Genomic DNA, 21,719 nt, shown 5'->3' with positions numbered 1-21,719 from the left:
GTAGTATGGTACACGAAGACGGGTTTGACATAGAGCAGCCATTGCAGGAGGGAAACAAAAACAAATACGAAGACCATAAACAGTGGTCAATCCTGCCGGAGGGGAAAAAAAGACGAGTATAGCTGCGGCAACTTTGAGGCGATCAGATATGCATCAGTATACTTTGTATACTACTAGGCGCTGCGTTTTACTCACCACCGGCCACCCTGGTTAGATCGAGGCTCGTTATGCAGCGAAGCACGGATTATACATACAGATTGTACGCGCACACAACTTGACAACACTGCGGTGGTGAGAAGTGACTTGCTGTGCTGCCAAATAAGACAGTAGTTCCTACATGATATTTTAATGTAGTTAGATATTTTTAATATTGTCTGAATTCATATGTTGGTAAACTCTCGTGATTTTAGAGGCTCCACCACAGTGCTAGACTATCACGCGGACTTGCTATGAGATAGATGACATCTACCTTGTAAGCAGCCTTAGCATGCCCTGTTCAGCAGTTGATCGTTTTACCAGGGAGGTGGTTTACCGGGGAGACGGGAACTCTCTATTCATTCAGTACTGTACATGAAGGAAGACATTACCTCAACCAGCTCCCAGCCCGACCAGATGCATGCATGAATGCAATACCCGCTCGCGCTGGTTTACGTTTGGAACAGCAACACACACACACACACACACACACACACACACTCACATACACACACTCACATACACACACAGTACACACACACACACACACACACATACTCACAAGCACACTGACACCAGGGAGTGTTCCAGTCCACCTGTCTTGACACGGGTACAGAAATAGATCGAACGTTTATTGACCTTGAGTCGGGTCAGACTCACAAAAAAAGAGGAAGAAGAAACCACGCCAGAGATGGAGTGATCAGATTGCAGGGAGAGAGAGAGAGAGAGAGAGAGAGAGGAAGAGGGAAAGACACATTTTCACAAACCTGCCTCGTTATGACGCAATCGTGGAGAACAGTGCCAGTAGCTCCATGATACAGTCGATGAGGATGGAATCAGAGCTTGAAGCTCCTTGATGGAATAAAGCCCATCCCATACTCACGACTATAGGACTGACAGAGTTTGGATCCTGAACAAGTCACAGCAGCTTCAGCATAAACGAGTTGTTTTTTGTTTTGTTTTGTTTTTTCAAATCCAAAGTCGGTCAGTCATAGTCGTGAGTCGTATTCCAATAGTGTGCGGCGGGCTTAGGATATGTAGGTCACTCTTTGGCCTTTAGTTCGGCCTGCACTAATTTATTCATTTATTTATTTTTATTTTTTTTTTGTATTTCAAAGTTACGTTGGTGTTTTCATTATGCAGATGGTGCATTATAGTAGGCCTATGATAAGTGGCCTATTGGCCCCAAAACATGATTTTAGACTGAAAATAATCCGAGTTACGTGTTTTTTTTTTATTTTTTTTTTTACATACAGATTATATTCAGATTGACAGTGTAAATCATTAATCCATTGATTTTCAAGGAAAATGGACTTACCGGATTATTTTTTTCTTTCGAACACGCTCTTCTTCCTTCAGAGAAACACAAAACCTCCACATTCAACTCCAAAGGGAGGAAAATCAAGCTGCGCATACCGAGGTTGAGGTAACATAAGTAAATCCAAGTTCTGTGAGTTTCAGAGGAATATCGCAAGATCTTGTGGGTGGTATACTAGTACTTTAGTAAGCTTCAGTTTGATTGCAGTTATGAACTACCTATTTACGACGCCAGTGTAGCCACGGGTATGAGCATGTCGCTGTAATAATATTGTGCGACACAACAGAAGCCTGCAACACTGTGTGCGACATCCTCGAGAATTGGCGACATGCATGTTCTAACTATATAAGTGTTATCAAATTTGTGAAAAACACGTGTAAAACTTGTGGGACGACAAACTCATATGTTGGCTGAACTCTATTTTATTTTTTTTTTTAAGAATATTTTATTCTCCATCAATGGTATTTCGTTTATGCATCGATACAAGGTACTCCATCATCTCTTTATTGTTTTAGGGGGTTTCGTGTTGACAAAGTCGAGTATTTGGCTGCAAAAATTGCGGTGAGCTACCTGTGGTGTATGGCTGGTGCGTGTTCCACGTGTTTATAGGGCATAGTGAAAATTCAAGGAAAAAAACCTACAACCCAAACGAATTGAAACAGAACGCGCAGTGGTACGGGGAAAAGACACTGCGTGCGAACATCTTCTTTAAAAAAAAAAAAAAATGTCGCTACGGCGACAGGTGTATGCCTCCGCAATAATGCAGGTCTATAGTACAATGTCTTGACCATGTGTGATGACAGTTTCACACAATTGGCAAGATATTAAAATGACAGGTTTGCCACAAATGTGCTGAATGTTCACTTTCCTAGAACTATCAATTGGATGAATGATTAAAACGTCAGAGTGCAGGTATTTGGGGGAACTGATGATTTTTACTGGACTTTTGACCCTTTTATAAGTTTATGCATTGAGTAATTTTCAAGGTATTGAGAAAAAATATAAATTCAGTATCAAATGGTAAAATAGTATTATCTAAACCTGGCCTTTGACCTTTGACCTCACAGTTCCAAAGAGAATCACTGTTAGGTAGAACATGCATAAATATGTAAGTTTCATGATAATACCTTGAGTTACTTTTGAGATATGGAGGAAGAAGTGCAATTTAGCACTTTCACTTGACCTTTGACCTTTTGGCACGAAACTTCCCGCAGAATATATATTGGGTTATACATGCATACATCAAGTTAAAAAAATCCTTCAGGCATTGCATAAATATAAGAAAAGTAGTGATATTTTGAGGAGTTGACCTTGAACTTTGACCCCTGACCTTTGACCCATGACCCCCAACTTCCCTAGATAATCACTGCCCATCGGTTCATATATATACTAAGTTCCATGAAGATACCTTGAACCACTTGCGAGATATGGAGAAAAACATGAAATTTCAACCTTTTTTCACAAAATAACCTGTGACCTTTGACCTTTGACCCCGTGACCCTAAAATCCAAACAAAGTATTATCCCCCAGGATATACCCTCATACCAAGTTTGATGCAAAACCACCTCACGGTTCTTGAGATATTGACAAAAACAAAACGGGACGGACGTACGGACGGACGTACGGACGGACGGACGCCCCGAAAACAATGCCTCCGGCCACTTCGTTGGCGGAGAAAAGAGAAAAGAGCAAAATCCCACGATAGCAAGGTGCCACAGACTTGGCAAAGAGGGGGGGGGGGGGGGGGGAGGGGGAGGGGGAGGGGGCGGGGGGAGGGCGGGGGGTAAACCACAAATCCGCGCGGTGGCGCATTCCTGCTGAGGTCATAAACAGTCTGGGGCCTGCGGGAATGAAAAGGATGTTTCGAAGCGAGCTCAAGTCGAAGACTCCGGGGAAGACCACTGGCAGGATTGCAATCGTTACCTGATTCTACATTTCTTTCAATCAATTGACGTAAAATAATGTCATTTTTTCTATTTTCGTTATATCTTTCCTGAAATATATCCCACTGCCCTCCAAAGGGGGAAGATTCTCTATCATTATTCTTTCTTTTCTGACGGTGACTCAGAGGTGCTTGATTATAAAAAGGGAAAATCATGTTACTGTTCGTCACTCTGCAAGTTCGTTGTTCTGAGAGAGAAACACTTTCGTTATTTTTATGGTTCCTTGATTCGAACACGGGTGTTCGTTCATCCTGAAACGAAATAAATTTCGTACCACGTATAGGACGTAATTCGTTTTCAGAATAAAAATGTTCGGATTATAACTAACGCCTTCATATTCGGAGTAACAAATGGATCTGGAACAGGAATTTGGGGACCCGGATTGACGAACCTTATACATGACGTGTACTTATCCCCCAAAGTAATGGATACCGTGCAAAGAAATTAACGATGTCAAAAAGGGAGATTAGTTTCCCGCCAATTCCCCCTTCCGTCAATACTAAGGCTCCTACTTCGGAAGTATAGGTCTGTCTCTCGTTGAGAAAAAGAAAAAGAAATGAACAACGTCAAAATAAACAAGAACAGAATAAACGCATGTTCGCCTATCGTGGGGCATCTATGCAATACTGTTACCTTGGATGATATCCTCACCCTCACCATTGTGTAATTCCTATATAAGAAAGCAATTAATAATTATGTTTTGCACTGGATGTTATGAAAATGTATGTGATCTGGTATCCCGGCGTAATGTAAATGATTATGTTACATGAAGAGGGCTGTTCGTGGGTGGTATTCGAATACTGTTTTGTATAATTATGATTTCGTTATGTGTAGATTATGTGCGGATAATAAGAGTTTCATTTTAAATGGAGTTTCAATCAATTTTATTATTCATGTCAAATTGGATTCCTCGGAAGACCATCACGACCATGAATGCCGAGTTGCGAGCAGGGCAATCCATACGTTTACCTTTGGTTATAATACCATGTTATTATAGTTGAAATGTATCATTGTTACCTTGGGACTTTACGGTGAATCATTTATTAACAGACAATCAAATATCTCCCACTGCCCAAGGGGAAACATATCAAACTAAGAATGACATTCATTTTTGCTTTTAAGATTTCCCCTCCCGTCTGACAATAATTTTCTGAAACATCCACCAGTGCCGGATGTAGAATGTTTATTCCGAAGGTGATATCCGACAATGAAGTACAAAGGCTTGATACTCCGATGAATTAGAATCACAAGCTTACGCAATGCTATTTTACGAAGAACACTCTTCGGATATATGTTGAAGATTAGTGCCTAAACATTACCTATAAACCAAAACAATCGTAGCATATGTATACTAGCTAGGCCTTCTAAATAACCAATAAAACATTTAAACGAATTAATAATTGCCTATAAATAATCGGCAGCACCCCTCAAGTATTTCAAGAAACAACTATATGTCTTGTGCAAAACAATTCCTGCATATTTTTGAATGTGGCAAGATATAATGCGAACATGAGATTGTGAGTTATAAGAACAATTTCAATATTGAGCTGAGTTCAGCAGATGTCATAAAATATCTTCGGATCTCGTTCATGAGGACATGCCAGCAGAATTTGGGTAAATGAAATGCAGCCATTTCCACTGGAACTAATGGTAGATCAATGTTATTGCCGTATCCTTGGAGTAAAATGTCGCCGGGGCGCGGGACAATTCATTGTGGTGTCTTCGAAGGAAACATCACCGGAGCAAGTGTTGGTGGTTCAGTCGTCGGCGGAGCAATCATTGTCGACGGAGCAGATGTCGTTGGGGTGATGTTGTGGAGCACATTCTCGCGGAGCGAATTAATGTCAGTGGAGCATAAAGACTGACCTCTCTTTGATACATACGTATACTCATGGACACAAAAGAAACATTAGCCAATGGTATAAAGGGTATAGTGGTCGGACATTTCCATCGCCTTGATGTTACCATTTTGCAAAGAATCTACAAATTTTAGTAACATACATTCACCAAAATTGATGTCATACCGTACATCTCTGGATGCTGAAAATAATTAGAAGCTGACCTATTTCACTCAGCGTGACAAAGGTGAAAAGTTTACGTTTTCTCTGTTGTTCCGGATTAAAGAAAAACAAAATAACGTCACCATGATTAATTTCCTATCATGACAATGTGTGGGAAGGGATAATGTGTTATTCATATTTTTTGCGATACATCAATGATCATTGATGCGACTTGACTTGACATCATCTTGAAGTTCATCAGGACGTGTTTCCAGTGACGTTCATTTACTGGTGCTATATAGGGACAGCATGTCATGTTTTTACGGAGCGTTGTTCAATCTGTTAAAAACAATATAAAAAACATACATAACGATATGTGCACAGGAAATTACAATCCTCTGATAATTTATGACAATAATAATGAGATGTGATGTTTATGGCTTATTTGCAATACATTGCACTCCCGTTACAACGAACACGGTAATAACGAAGCAAAACTTCTGTTCCCAAAATGTTCGCCATTAAAGTCTGTGTTAAAAAAATTCGCTTATAACGAACACGTTTATAGCGAAATTTTCGTTATAACGAAGTCTTTTCCGAGCGCCACTGACAAAGAAAAACAAAAGAAATGTGCTCTGTTATAACGAAATGCGGATCGCTTCCGAAAATACGTAGCGGAACAAGCATTTATAGCGTCTCTGCGTGGGCGAATGCTTCACAATACTGCGTTTTCGATCCGTGTGTCACGCACAAATTTTCGAGGAGAACTTGCATTATTGTTAAACAATCTGACAATAATCTGAAATTGAGTAAGGTTCCTTATTACAAAACACAAAGATTCTGATACACCTAAATGTCCGTTAGTTCGGAAATGAAACAGTGTTTGTTCACGAACATTTTGGCGTTATTCCAAAGATTCGTTATTCCGAAAAAAAATAAAAATATGGTTCTTATTACGACGGTGCGTTTTTCCGAAAATGATAGGAATTCCAAACATTCATTGATTGGAACATTAAAAAAAAAAAAAACTAAAACAACAACAAAACAAAAAACCCAAAAAACAAACAAACAAACAAAAAACGTTTCGTTAATCCAGAAAAGAAAAGGTAAGTCCACTAACAAATCTTAGGAATTGCAAACCTTATAATCGTCTTATAAGAAAACTGAACCTTCGAAATACGTAACCTGTGTCATTTTTTTTTTAATTAACAAACCTTCCACGGAATGACAAACTTTATTACATTTTCGGATTAAAAAACCTTCGCAACAACGAACCTTCAGAATAGTGATCCTTTCTCAGTTAGTAAATTACAAACCTTTGGAATGACGAACCTGATCATTTTAATTTCCGATCGACGAACCTTCGGACATTACAAACAACTTTATGCTCTCTTTTAATTGTAATATTCAAACGAAATTTAAAAGGTCCCATTCCATTTTACATAGCTTTCCAGTGTATTCAGCAAACAGAACATCATAATTTATATGCGTGGTTTCCTTGTTTTCGTTTAATATTGTATTTGTTCGGTTATAACGAAACTTCGTTATAACGAAAGAAAACTGCCCCCATGCCCCCTATAGGGTATAGTTAGTTCTCTTTTCTTTTAAAATGTATATCATCAAGGTTCTGCAGTGACCACGGGTATATTATTTTTTGATATTTGTTTTTAGGAAGGAAACAACCCCGTAACGAGGGGGCATTGGTGGCACGAGAAACTGAAGGGGAAAAAATGCATGGGGGAGCCTTTTTTTCCTATTCAGCCGATTAATCCCGAGTGGGGCACCAGAAAGAAATAAAAAAGAAAGGATGCAATATATATATATATACGTGTGATACATACCTGATGGCATACGTGTAGAGCTGTCCACCGTTGCTTGTTATACCGGTCGAACACGAAGCCACCTCGATCACTACTGATTATAGCTCACTATAACACGAAGCCCCCTCGATCTCCATTGGGATTGTGTTATGTGAAAGAGATTGCATAAGATTATGCTCTTGTCATGACATTTGTCATCATGAAAAAAGGGAAAAGACGGTCGCACAATCACAGATGGAAGAGGTCTTTGATTTGCTTTGTTGTTGTTGTTGTTGACAAAATTGTCTCACAGAATCACCTGATAAGCAAACAAACCAGTCCTCTTCACATTAATTTTTTTTTCTGCCAATTCTCTCCACAAAATTGGCCGCTAAGCAAAAACAACAACAACAAAAAATAATAATAATACAAACAGAACCAGCACATGACTGTGGTAATCAATTCCATCAAATCACCTGCCCAAACAACAAGCAAACATGTTATACATAAAACGCATATTAGGCCCTACTAATTGTAAAAACAAACAGTCAGTAAAACAACTAGAAAACATAACATTTCGGAATACGTCTTTCTTGGTCAATCAGGCCTGCGCATACTACGCTACGAAAAAAAAAAAAAAATAAGAAAAAAATGTCCGGCATAAAATGCTACATGCCAAGCGTCAATATCCATGATAGGCCTATGCCTACTCTGATGGCAACGTTGACCATGTAGATAATCGTCATTAACAATCGGATTTTCTATATTATGTTAGTTAGCGATTTTTTTTTCTTTTTGACTAGACAGCCCATTCATTGTCAGAATGAGCAAAAGAAAAAAAAAGGCTGTGAAGACTTTTTTTAAAAATAATTTCTTTCATTTTTTTGTTTAAATCTTGACCTGACAGCACATATGTCGAGAGAAGTGTTTTTCTTTGATAAGCATATAAACATGGCAATTGAACATTATTCTAGAAGAACGCTACATGTATACCATCTTGCAGCACAGTTCCATTACACACTCTTTGACTGCACACAGTACACAGGTACCACGTGAATGGAGCAATGAAGCAAAAACAAACAAAAACGAAAACAAAAGCCCGAAAACAATAATAATCTAAACAGGATTAGCATTTCTGTACAATCTGTCGACAAATCATCTGCTCAAACAAAAAACATTGTCGCGTTCTGCACAAAACGCATATAGGCCCTACTAAATCTGTAAAACAACAACAACAAAATAAATAACCCGAACCTTTCGGAATCCATATAATTCTTTGACACTCAGACCTATGCTATTTACGCTAAGAAAAAATGGACAAATGGAAAAATGTCAAGCATAAATGCTACGTTGCAACTGATATACGTCGATGTAGGGCAATTTGTCAATCAGCTGCAATGAAAACATCTCGACGGAAGAATTTCATGAATTTGAATAAAATTAATGCTTCGTGCCAAGCGTCATGTACTGCACCAACTCTGGCAACGTATAGTGTATAGACGATCATCAGTAACAACCGAGCTGGGTTTGTTTTTGTTGTTGTTGGTTTGTTGTTGATGTTTTAGTTAGGTTTAGTCGGCGATTGTTTTCTTTTTTTACTTGACAGCTGATTTATCGACATAATCGGCCAAAAAAAGGAAAATAAGTGCAGACAATTTTTGATTTCAAACAACAAAACCCAAAATAATATTAATAGTAATCAAAACAGGATTAGTGGTCATCAATATTATTCTGTCAACAGATCGCCTGACAAAACAAAACAAAACAAAACGAAAACACAATTAAACACGTCTTCCATAAAACGCATATAGGCCCAACTAATTTGAAAAACAATCAGTAAAAGTACGCTGAGAAAAAAAAGAAGAAGAAAAGGAATGAAATTAAGAAAGAAATGCTCAGCATATACAGGCTGAAGCGTCAACTATGGCAACGTTGACCGTGTGTAGATCATCAAGCTGTTTTTACTTCTGTAGGTTTAGTTGACGATATTTAGTGCATTTTTTGTTTATTGGACTGCTCATTTAGGCTATGGACAGAGTTGGCAAAAACGGTGCAAAGATTGTTATTGATTTTTTGATTTGGCTTGTCAGCACTTACGGCGAGAGAATTGCTTTTCTTTCATCACAAATGATATAGTGTAAAAACCATCTAATTTATGGCAAATTGAACAAGACCCTGTCGCCATTACACGCCGGCCGCAGTAACTACGCACAGAACACAGGTAGGCCCTACCATGCTGGACAAACAAATCAAAAAAACAAAAAAAAAAACCCTAAAACGACAATAACACAAACAGGATTAGCAAATTTGGTTGTCAGTTCTCTCGACAAATCACCTGACCAACAACAAACATGTCCTACAATCGCAAAACGTATCTCAATAGGCCCCACTAATTTGAAAATTACAAACAATCAGTAAAAAAAAAAAAAAAAAACAGAAAAAAAGCAAAACAAAAATCCTTTCGATTTCGGATTATGTCTTTCTCTGACAATCAGGCCTATGCAACTAAAAAAATAAATAAAAAAATTAAAATTAGAAATGAACAGCATGTGGTACGTGCGGAAGCGTCAACATCTACCGACTGCATGGCAACTTTGGCTGTGTAGATGATCATCAGTAATAAATACATGAGAGCTGTTGTTCTTTCTTAGGTTTACTTGGCATTTTTTCTTTACTTGATTGTGTGATCATGTATCGTCACTAACAAAAGGATCGTTTCCCTCATTTCAGTCTTGTTTTGCAGATGTGCCTTTTTCAGACAGAAATGTCTTTGAATAGATACAGATGATGAGGAGCAGCAATACCTGAGATCATGAGAAATTTTGTGTCAATCATGCACGGCCACCTGTAGGCCTACATCTCAAAAGCGTCTCAAAGACAGTTTTAGCATGCTTTAGGGTACTGCTTTGATCCCATGATTGTCACCGCAAGCAAGCCGGGAGAAGAACAAGATGGAGATTCGATAAATCTAAAACTATATGCGCAGAAGAAAATAACGCAGAAAAATCAAATGAAGTGAATGTGCAGTCTTGAGGTGTATGTTAGGAAATCATACCTCAAAGCAAACACTTTCGCTAGGGAAAAGCAGGCAGTTTTTAAAAGAAATGATGGAAGAATGATTGTCACTTGTGATCTCAATATTTCACTTTTCCGTAGCATATTCCAGAGCACAAAAAAAAGAAGGAAAAAAAAAAGGATCGGTATTCGTAGAGGACAGGTATATCCTGTAGGGAAGGTATTATGCGTGTGCAAAAATGTGTACGATGAATGTCCTTGTACTAGTAGGCCTATATTAGGTCCATGGCCTGTCAACAAATCACCCGACGAACAACAAACATGTCCTTCACAAAACGTACAGGCCCACTATTGTTTACTCTTTTTTTTTTTTTACTTGGAAGCTCATTTATCGACAGAATAACAAAAACAAGAAAAATGGGAGGGCTACCTTTGATTGTTTGTTTCAGTTATTTTATCTGTTCTTGTCAACACATAATATGGCGAGAGAATCTTATTGTTTATTATAGCATGAAAACATGGCAATTGAACATGCATTTCGGACCGCCTCTATATAGATCTGCAGAACAGTCCACTAACACGCAGCTCGCAGCTGGTCGTATGAATACTAACAGTACCCAAGTACATAATACGTGTAATACGTTAGTAGCTTGCAACGGGGCGAACGAACGAAGCCAGCTCGCTTGCCATGGCCACGCATGTACCATCCACTAGTACAGTGATTGGCATTGTCATAGCGAACGGAAGCCAGTACGATATCGCCACGGACTACATTGTGCAGTGGACTGAATCCACTCTTTGTGGAAGCATGACTAAGCAAAGAGTATCGACTTTTTGGTGGAAGCAGGGAGGTCTCACCTCCCTGGTGGAAGGCAAAGAGTGGGGAAAGCGCGTGGGGCATGTGTGCAATATGGGTACTAGATAGCATGCTCATGGCCACCGTACCCACATGCACAGTATACGGTTGGCCCATCCATGCCCCCATGATACGTACACACAACATACACCGCACAGGGGTATCGTTCGATCGTACACTACTGGACGTCGGACATAAAACGCACACAGTGGCTATACACACAATGTACGCAGTTGTCGACAGCTTGCTCTGCTATAAACGGATCGCGGATCGTAGCCTCTGGGATGCGGTCGCGCTTGTGTACAGTACACTTCAGTAGTATATTACAGAGCTCTCTCAGACTTCTGTAAGTAGTATAGTATCAGTAGTATCCGAAAACCGACTTTCTTCTCGGGACCGCAAGGGGGCGTTGTGAATCATGCGCTCGAGACCAAATCCTTCCGTTTAAACGAGCCGTTATTTTGCGAGAGCCACTACTGCAGTTCTCATCTAAATTGACGTTCTAGTAATCAAACATGAGTTATAATGCTCCCTAAGCATCATACTGACTAGCAGTTATATCCTGATACTTTGAATCATGGTTTCACTCGGTGAAATGCACCTTAACAGGAACTCCATTTTATCTTTAAGGGAAAATAAATGCAATGAATCATTGGCATGGTACCAAATTTCATTTTTTGTTAAACATTAATATCATCCCGTGCTGCAAATATGCACTGAGAGAATGGAGACAGATATTGATTGTGGTGAGATAGTGGCGTTTGTTGTTCATGTGGTGTTGATGGTTGGTGATGGTGATGAGAGTTGCTTAAAATGTTGGTTGCCTATTTTGCGATCGTTATGGCACTATAACACTCACTTTTCATGCTCTATCGGCTTACACAGAATAGGTCTTCATAAACGAAACAATTGTAAATCTTATGGGAATTTCAGCCTTAAAAAATGGTTTTGACCTGCACATTTTGCTCATCTTATGTGCTTACTGAAGCATGTGAAAATGTCATTTTATGTTTTCTTTTTCATAGAAATCAGAAACTAAAACATAAAAAACAGTGAATTTATTCTTTTATTATGTTGGACAGCTGTTGGGATAAAAAAAAGTTTGCAAGTCTCACATGCTCATTAAAGTGTGACTGAAATGTCAGATGATCACTGTATGTACAGTGGTATTAAACAATAAATAAAAAAATAGCCTTAAACAATTCATTTCAGTACGCAACATTATCGCAATTGTTACCGAACAATTTTAATAGTTTTTTTCTTTGTTTTTAATGGGCTTATTCAACAGTGAAATTACGAAAATTGTGTGTAAAAACTCTTTATAGTTAGATAGTAAGATTAAGATAGTTATAGATAGGATCATACTGATACAATCTGTATGATGCAGTTGCATGTAATTGAGTTTTCATTTTCTCCTTCCAATCTCCTTACCAGAGACCATGATTATACATCATCAACGGATATTTGAGGGGGAAAATATATATATATATATATATATATATATATATATTTGTTTCTTTTATTTTAAACCAAGGTTTCACAAAGAAAATACAGATTTGACTTTAGGCCGAAGCAACTTTGATAAAAATTTTATCTGTTCCCTCCCTTACTCTTTACCGAAATGATTCTATTTCTTGACTTTATCTGTGATGTATTTGTTGCATTTTTTTAAATTTTGCATCGACGTTTACCCAAGACACTAATCATGAATCACAATCTTGATAATGAAGAGAATTCTAAATTTGTTATTAAAGTGTTTTACTGATTTTGTTTACATTTTAAAGAACGTAAACATTAAATGGCATTACAGATTAGAAGCTAGCTTTGCGCGTCCCCACGCGTATAGCGTCTCGGAAGTAATATTTGTTTTCATCCACCAATTCTCTTCATTATCAAGATTGTGATTTATGATTAGTGTCTTGGATAAAAGTCGATGCAAAATTCATAAATGCGACATCGTATTACTAAATTCATCATTTTGTGACGCTTTTACGACATTCTGCTGCCAAAATCTGTCCTTAGGGCACGTCTGATCTTCCAACAAGATAACGACCCCAAATACACCACAGATAGAGTCGACAAAAAGCACCATTTCGGTAATGAGTAGGGGAGAGAGCAGAAAAAAAAAATGTATATATATTTAAGATGCGTCAGCCCAAAGTCAAATCCCGGGGTACCATGAATATAATGTCTATAATGTGATCGTGCATCACAAAACAAACAAAATGTCGCACCCATTCATTTTACGCGAGGACTGAAGAAAGGGGAAATGGGTCAACCGAGTCAATTTTGAGTTTTCACTATTTTCTAGAATAGTTGTTCTTCTTCTACACTATTCTTGAATTCGGAATCATTAATTCAAAGGGAAAGTGCGTTTTTTAAGCAGTTTTTCGACAACTCCTTTTTTGGTTGAGAAGTGTGATTAAATTTTTCTTAGAAGCCATTCTTTATTTCTTGAAAATCTTCTGCACACTTTTCACTTTCAACTCCCTCACTTTTAAAGGGATGGTGCTACCATTTTGAAAGTTGGCATTAGTCATGGATAGAATGTCTTAACAGAACATGTTCGATTTCAACTTAATCCGATAATCCCTTCATTGTTGTTGTTGCAGTGGTTCCCATCATGCTTTTGCCTCATTCATGGCACGTGTAGCACGCGGTTTGGTAAAGAGTAAGCGCTTGAATAGACACTGTACTTCAGAGCCTCTTTTCTCAGACCCAACTCTTCCAGTAGTAGGGCTTTCTTTGCAATATTCTATAGGTTAGGAGAATCAATTTGAATTGATTTATACATTTTTTTTTTTTTTTTTTTACAAGCTAATAATCAACTCTTTCAAATTCTGGCTTTTAACTTAAAATTATTTTCTGGCGGCTATTTGTTTGTTTTGTGGTGCAGGGTCAGCAATAGGTTTCTGTTCGAAGTCCAAGAAAGTATTCATTCACAACGGTAAATGAATACGAAAACTCCGTTAGGGACGTAGTTTTGACGAATTTTCACAAATCAGGGTTTGTCAAGTCAATGGCTGATTTTATATTTAAGCACATATATTTATAAATCAAAATAAAAGAGCGTCGTAATTCGTAGCGTACTTTGTTATGAACGTGGTACTACTGACGACGCATCTTTCATTTTGATGTGTATCTGCTTCAAAATAAAATCTAACATTTACTTGACAAAGCTCTATAAGCGAAAATTCGTCATAACTACCTTTTTCACGGAGTTTTTATGTTAAACTAGTGTAGCGATTATCTAGATGTGTATATATATAATGGGTGAGAATTGCAAACGATGTACAATTGCCAATTTTTACACTTAATGACACTCTTTCTCTTAGAATACACCAGGATGATCTAAGACAAAAGATTATTTCATGTCATCTCCAAGCCTGATAAATTTCCCTTTCAGGAAATATGTGTGTGTGTTTTTTTTTTGACTGATATTTTACATTTGACAAGGACTTAAATAAAAAAAAATAATGTTATACAAAATGTATTCATTTGTTACATTTTACCGTTATTTATTTATGCATGCTAACCACTATGGAAACCCATCTCTGTTGATCAGGGTGTTCCACTCGATGATGTGGCAATAAATTCTATCAATCAATCAATCAATCAATCAATCAATCAATCAGTTCATGAATCAATCAATCAATCGATCAAAGCTTTTGGGGAGTTTCACCTTGGTGTGCGATCTATTTGTTCACTGAAAAAAAAAGAAAAAAAAGGAGAAGAATAAGAGGGAGAAGAAAAATACGAAGAAAAAGAAAAAGGCGAAAAACAAAGCAAGGGCTCGAGAAATACCATCGGACCTAGTCTGGCTTCCAGACCCTCTGCCCATAATAGTTCGCTATTCAGGATATTGACGCCATCAACATCAAAACATCGGCAAAGGCGGCGACAAAAAGTCGCGGGTCGGCGACTTCGTACAGCGAGGTCCAGTTGGCAAAGGGCCTGGAAACCAGACTACGTCGGACCCTACTGCCGGACGTGCACCACCACAGCATTCACACCTTCCATCCCAATATATCACATGATTACTTTCATCCAGCCACAGACAGCCACATCGCAACTCAAGAAATAAACGCGACTGCTAAACAGGTAACTGCACAATTAAGTATATTTACAATGATTATGTTTATTTTTGTTTCTACTTGTGCGATACAACCAAAGAAACGCACCGTTATACGTACCTATACTACACTATTAGCATAATTATTCAAATGCTCATTCTACTTGTTCTTTTTTTAAACAATCATAGTTATTTATGTGTGTAATTTCCGTGTATGATAATATGTTATAGCAAAATGGGAATATAAGATATATTATATGCTTATTTATCTATAACAGAAATATTAGCGTAATGTTTTGTAATTGGCGGATATGTTTCTGAGTAGCTCCTAAATTTGTTAACTCTTGCTGAAATTACATTCACCTTATTATTTTCAACTCTTCTAGTTTGTTATAGGAAACAAGTTTTATTCCACGCATGGCATTTGTATCAAAAGTAGAAAATAAAACAAGTGAAGACCAACTGTCGAATGCCCCTTACACCATCCGGCATCGTACAACATCTAGTGTCATCATCATCTCAAATATATTATCATTCTTTCCAGGATGAAAAGAGTTTTCAAGAGTTGGCAGAAATACATTTGTATCTCAGCATCACATTATATACACAACAAAATAACAAGTTAAAGGTATGTAGAAGGAAAGAAATGTAAAAATAAACCATAAAAGAAACAATGTATGGTAAAACAAAAAACAAAAACAGAAAAACCCCCAAAATACGGATTTAGACATGGGCGTTGATTCATTAGGGGCGGGAACATCCCCCTCCCCTACCAGATGAAGAAGAAAGAAAAGAAAAAGGAGCAACCCCTTCCTCATGCAATTTCACGGATTGCCCAGCGATTATTCAATTCCCTCTCTAGTTGAAGGCGTCTTGGTTTCTTCATTCCCTTCCTTTCCTAAACTATCAATATTTCAAACAAGGTAGGAAGGCCTTATGAGGTACATATTGTAAGTCACCGATAAAAGCACTATATTTATCTGAAAATGACACACGTACCCTTGTTGAGCCTTACTTACTTTACTTGTAGAATCTGGTTCACCGTATAACTCGTGCATGGGCTTTATGATTCTTGAGTGTTGAACTACTGTATGGCTGTTAGAGTTATGGGTAAGAAAATTATGTTTCAATTGTTGACATTATCATCTTCTTCATGGCATGGCAACATTTTCACCAAATTCATTATCGATGGAAACAAAATCATTTATACAGATGGACAACGTTTCCCACTTGGGAGTTCCAAGAGCACGGAGGAAATCTCCAAATTACGATTTTTTTTTTTAATAATGATAGTGTCACAACCAGAGAAAAGACCTCAATCAACAAATTACAAAGTTTAATGCAATGATTATGTAAAGTCGTGAGTGGATTTACCGAGGAGTGGGAGTATGACTAAATTGGGTCTTACTTTCGATTTTCATCTTCCTCTTTTCCATCTTCGTCTATAAAAAACGGGCACTCTAAGGAATCCCCACCCCCTTTACCAATTTCCAGGGAATCTAAAAGAAAAAGATAAAAGAAAAACAAAATATTTGAAACCAGAGGTAATCTAAGTAAATACATAAGTGAAATTTCTTTCATCGTGATTTGTAGTCGATAAATTCATGTTCCTTTTGAGGAATAAAATTTCTATATTTTTTTTTGTGGTTTTCTAAGAAAGAAAAAAAAGAAGAAAAAAAAACTTATGTGCGGGAGACATCCGTCACGTTCCTTAATATGAAGTGACACGCATTAGTGATTGCTAGTTTTATAATACCATGCAGCTAAACTTGATTAGAATATTGTACACCCGCACCAACAAAAGGATCCGAATGTCGAAGCCGAAAAAAAAAAAATGAGTTTGAAGTAGGATCACCAACAAGAGTCACAATGAACTAATTTCTCTGTTCTTGACAAAATTGTGTAGTTGAATGTTTTTTTCGATTATATGTTGACATTTCTAAGCTAAATGGTCACAGGAAAAGATTTTTTTTTTTTTCTGAGCCATGATTTTCCGACTTTCAACGGAACATAAACGTGTCAGACGATTTTGGATTTAGCGCCGCAGATACTACGCCCCTACCAATAAGTGCGTGATCTTATTTGGTCAGTGCATGATGGCATCCTGATTATTGACCACTGGCGCTAAGCTTCAATGACAATTGCCGAAGAGGCTAGGAGCATACCTTCTATTGTCACGAGTGGAAATCTGTCTTATCCCCTTCATCACGATTGCGTCGGAAGGACAACTTAGAAGGTGGCTTTCTCGAACGCTGATATTTAAAGACCACCAGACATGCTCTCATAAAATCATAGATATATCTCCGAAACCGACATCTGTTATAAGTTGTGATATAAATGAAATTGAAGTGGGAGAAAAGGCAATAATATCATGCCATTTGCAGAATATCGGCACCCCTGACTTTCGGATCTTTTTATTGTAGCGGGTCACTTTTGCTTTCGCGGTTATCAATTGATTAAAAATAATATTCGTATCATGACACAATACATTATCAGTGGAACAACATTATATCACACAACATTTTTGATTTGGTTGTTAATGTTTGCTTTATCCACAGTCAAGCATTATGTCTTGTTCTCGTGCGTTTATTTTAAGCCTTGGGATTTTTTTTTCTTTTCTTTTCTTTTATTCCCTGGTGGGCATCCAACATAGCTTTATTCATCATCGTCGAGTCTAATAGCTGTATAAAAATATGTTTGACGGTTTTCCGAGGAAATTTTTGAATCAGCACCGTGATCTTCAACATCCTCGGTGACAGATGAGTGATCGTGCGTTGTAGAAAGTTCCAATGGTGGAAAGCCGGTACGATCAGCGCTTTTTATGAAGTCATCCTTGGAAGAAAAAAGAAAGCAGAATAATACGTTTATTTCAGGACAAGAAGCAAAAAAAAAACAAAAAAAAAACCAAGCAAACATGCAGTTAGTTCTAATTGATATCGGCATGTACATTTGGTTTATTTGGTAGTTTTATTGCAAAATTACCTGAGCGCTATTTCTTAACATTTCAAAGTATGACCATCATCAAATAAAGCAAAATTAAACCTTTCCAGTGATACCTTATTTGAAGTATAACGAGGTGTATCTAGAATTTATGGTTAAAGATATCCGGTATTACCTTAATATTCCATTTTGCTTTTAGCAGCTTTAATCACAAATATCTCAACTTAACAGAAATGAGGATGAATAGCTCGTTTGGCAATAAAACTCTTCAAATATAATTGTAACCTTGAAAAAAAAAGTTTCTTCTTAATTCTCTTAGAGTTCAGACACCTTAGAATGTGAAAACTGAAATCCAAAACACAGTTGGAAAGTTTCGTTTTCAGTTTATTTCATTTCTCCACTCGAAGGAGGGAATTAATGTGACAAACCAAAAATGTTAACATGATAAACAAGAGTACTCATAGGAAATAGATCAATACATATATAATAATCGTAAAATATTGACATGCTTTATCTGAAGAAGCCGATGTTGTAAACGATGTTGACATATTTTTTTCCCATCGCAACATCCCTCTTAGTTGCAGCTCTGAGAGTCTCGCTCTTTGTGATCTTTACCCTGAGACCAGATATCACATATCAATCTCAGTTCATTCTGTATCTATCAAGTATCATGTAACAAGTAGGAAAACAGTACAAAGCAAAAAAAATAAAAAAGCGGGAAAAAAAAGATGATTAAGAATTAAATTCGTATACCTGTTGGGAAGTGCTTTCATGTTTGTCACCTGGCAACTGGTGTAATGGTTTATCATTGATGATGATGCCCTCAATCTGTAGCATGTAGACGGTGATAAGAACAATAACAACAACAAAGACAATTATACAAACATTATCAAAAAAAAAATATATATATACGTAATTGTCGAAATAATCGTATTTCGTTTGTTCTTTCGCTCTCTCTTTCTCACACACACACACACAACACACACAAACAAACACACAAACTCTCTTATATGAAATTGAGTGACAAATGAACAATTGAATGACATTTTTTGCTGCATTGCATTTCTAGGCCAGTAGACGGTCCTATTATATGACATTGAAGAGCACAAAAGGGCTTGGACATGGGCTAAAGGGATCGTTCAGCTTTGGTTGAGTAAAACCTTCGGGTTTCTATTTTTTTTTTTTTGGGGGGGGGGGGGGAGAAAACGAGAAAAGTCTTTGAAGATATGAAAGAGCATGTACTTATACAAGGAATTAACCGTTCATGGTATTTGATGAAAACAGGTTTTTTGAAAAGGCTGAGATCTCCAAAACAAAGCAATACTAATGAAAGATGGGACCCGCCATTTATTACAGTCGCTTTGTTGAACTTTTTTGATTTCTCAGGAATTCCATAATAGATTTTCATCAAATAAACTGTGAGTTCCTCTTTATTATATATTTTTGTACTATACCATGTGTTTTCTTAGTATCTTGCAAAAAGTTCAATTCCCTATCCTCATCTTCAACAATACTACATCATCCCTATAAGCTTTATTCAAACCGAGGCAAACTGCCTGCTTTTTTAAAGATACTGACAGGGTAATTAATGTTAATGATAAGTTGATAATTTACAGGAAATCAATGACAGCACATGTGGTATTAGGACAACATGCATCGTCCTCCTGTGCACCATTAAAATGTGGAGTAGCGCAGGGATCAGTGATTGGTTCACTCCTCTTTGTGTGTTACACAACATCAGTTCAAGTTATCATTGAATCGCAAGCTTTCAGCTGCAGTATGCTGATGACACACAGCCATGTAAGTTATGTGTTTGTGTTCCAATGCCAATGTCAAGAATGATATTACCCCCTTAAAATACTTCGAGGGCAGGTGACAATTTGTGCCTTCAGACCTCTGCACAAATTTTCGCCAGGCGACCAATTGTGCAGGGGCGATAATTTGTGCCGTCAGTCTCCTGCACAATTTGTTGCCTGTTCCAGGGGCGACGATTTGTGCCGCGAAAAACGGTCATTACAATCGAAGAGTATGAGAAAGTCTATTAACTCCGTAAAAAAAAAATTACTCCCGATCCGGGCACTTGACGAAGGGTCATCTGAAGTGACGCAATGTTCCAACTGCGGTCGCCGTACTTTAGTTTACAATAAACTTTACCATTAGTCGTTGCACAGGTTTTGGTCCTGCCAAATAAAATTTTAACGAATGACTCCCATTCTTGGAAAGGAGAAAGGGACATTTGTTGCTGGGCATAATGAATAATCAGAATAAATTATAATTATTTACAGTGGTTGCGAAAAGAAAAAGGCGCTAAGTGATTGGTGAGAGCGCCGGACGGCATACACTATTAATATGGCAACATAACCCCCATCCAGTTTCCTTCTGTATAAACTCTTATTTTCATGAAGCAAATTCATTATCATTCACAGCTCATGTTAAACTAGTCGAAACATCTTACTTGTTCTTTACAGGTTGAGGTCTGTGAGTTAATTGTCGTGAAGAATGTCCTGGGTAGGTCTTCGCATGTGATACGGGCACGTCTAAGATGTGGCAAATGACACAGAAATTCGGCTGCTGCTGTTGCTTCTGACTCTGAAATACGACCCGAATCGATCACGATCAGAAGTTCGCAGATCTGCAGGAAATGATAAAAAAAAAAATCTAAAAGCGAAAGCAAAACAAAACATTTGTTGGATATGGAATTCGACTACCCTGTTTTCATTTCATTTTTTTCTCTCTCTCTCTCTCTATCTCTCTTTGTCGCTCATTTCTATCATTGCTGCTTCGGAAAAACCAGGATGAAAGGCGTAATATTGAATGCTCGGAAAAGGAACTTAAATGACAAAATTGTGAGATTGGCCCGGAAAGCCTATTATTGTGGGAGTGATTATTTTAAGGCCAAATCAATTTGAAACCAAAGTGCAGTTTCAGAGTATGTTAGTCTAATACTGTTTGACAAAACCCAAGAAACACCCCCCCCCCCTTATTTCTTTGCCAAGGTCCATGTCATTTGTAAGTGACTGATGGTGATTTCAAGATGTGTATTTGTCTCCGTGCTACGCAGTGTTTATGTATGTTGTACAGTATTCATTTAACTCTTGTCTTAACCCTAAACCTAGCACGATTCGCGATAGGCCTATTGGCTTTAGCGTCATGTAGCGGCTGTGTGCTCATGACAGGAGGAAGCTGACCAGCTTCAGTCTGACCAGCGATGAAAACGGCAGAGCAAAGGAGAATATGTGCCGTTACCATGGCAACGGAGTTTACAACAAATTCGAACATGTGTGCTGATCCCCTTTTTTCCAAAGAACAGTATGTGCACCAAATTTACATGAGCATTGCTCAAAAAAAATCGATTCATAATCTATACTCTATTTTGTCCGGCTTTAATTTCATGATATCCAACACATTCGAAAAAAGGCTTTACTCCGGCATTGTGGGCACCAAAGTTCTTGGACATTTTGCTTGAAAAAAAGGTAATTCTTCAATCCATAACATTTTAAATTTCATGTAATGTTTTGTATTTAGAATATCATAATATGCACTTCGAATAGCAACTCAATTTCCATATGAGTTGAGTTTGA

The 21,719-nt window shown here is 37.6% G+C and overlaps 1 long non-coding RNA gene across 1 annotated transcript; it reads right to left on the bottom strand.

Moving 5' to 3' along the window:
* Nucleotides 1–16,497: 16,497 nt before the first annotated feature.
* On the bottom strand, nt 16,498–20,752 carry LOC139711951 (uncharacterized). Its single transcript, XR_011709544.1, has 3 exons — nt 20,594–20,752; nt 18,892–18,966; nt 16,498–18,030 (listed from the first exon to the last, which is right to left on the bottom strand). It is a non-coding gene; the product is annotated as an uncharacterized lncRNA (long non-coding RNA).
* Between the last annotated feature and the right edge of the window lie 967 nt (nt 20,753–21,719).

Source organism: Diadema antillarum, unplaced genomic scaffold (assembly GCF_040938485.1).
Source record: "Diadema antillarum isolate AM-2024a unplaced genomic scaffold, OU_Dant_1.0 seq00001740_RagTag, whole genome shotgun sequence".
NCBI lineage: Eukaryota > Metazoa > Echinodermata > Echinoidea > Diadematoida > Diadematidae > Diadema > Diadema antillarum.
The sequence above is the reverse complement of the archived record's forward strand: the minus strand, read 5'-3'. Positions and strand labels throughout refer to the sequence as shown.